General features: G+C 45.8%; 1 pseudogene; it reads right to left on the reverse strand.

Annotated features, from left to right (window-relative positions):
• Positions 1-333: 333 nt before the first annotated feature.
• LOC145641276 (small nucleolar RNA R71) lies at positions 334-432 on the reverse strand (annotated as a pseudogene).
• Positions 433-705: the final 273 nt, after the last annotated feature.

Genomic DNA, 705 nt, shown 5'->3' on the forward strand with positions numbered 1-705 from the left:
TGAGAGCGGCATAGCTCCGCCTACAACACCGGCAAATGATTTCGAGATTCGGCCGGCTATGATCACCTTAATTGAGAGGAGGCAATATAGTGGGGCTAAGAATGAGAGCCAGTTGAACCATCTTAAAGAATTTGAAAAATATTGCATTACCATCAAAGTCAACGGAGTTTCTCAAGAGTTCATACGCCTCAAGTTGTTCCCCTTCTCTCACATAGGAAGATCCTTAGAGTGGTTAGATAAAGAGGTGAAGCCCAATTCCTTGAGAACATGGGATGATGTTACAAAGGCCTTCTTGTCCCGTTTTTACCCTCAAAAGAAGACGGCGGAGGCAAGAGCCTTGATTCAAGGGTTCAAGCAAAGGCCAAATGAAAGCCTTTACGAAGCATGGGAGAGATACAAAGAGTATAAGAGGGAGTGCCCTCACCACGGAATCCCAACATACCAAGTGGTCCAAATCTTCTATGGTGGTTTAAGTCCATAAGGCAAGTCATGCCTTGATGGGGAGGCCGGGGGTCCTATCATGAACAAGACCGAAGAAGAAGTGGTGGACATCATTGAGGACGTGGTGACGCACTATAGAGATGGGCAAGATGGGGAGAGAGACTCTTCAAGCAAGCAATCTTCATTGTACTTGGTAGACCATCTAAATGCGATAAACAACCTTTCCTCCCAAATGACAAACTTGGGAAAGGAGATGACCGCAAT

The sequence above is a fragment of the Chenopodium album genome, chromosome 7 (assembly GCF_948465745.1).
Source record: "Chenopodium album chromosome 7, dcCheAlbu1.1, whole genome shotgun sequence".
NCBI classification, from domain to species: Eukaryota; Viridiplantae; Streptophyta; class Magnoliopsida; order Caryophyllales; family Amaranthaceae; genus Chenopodium; species Chenopodium album.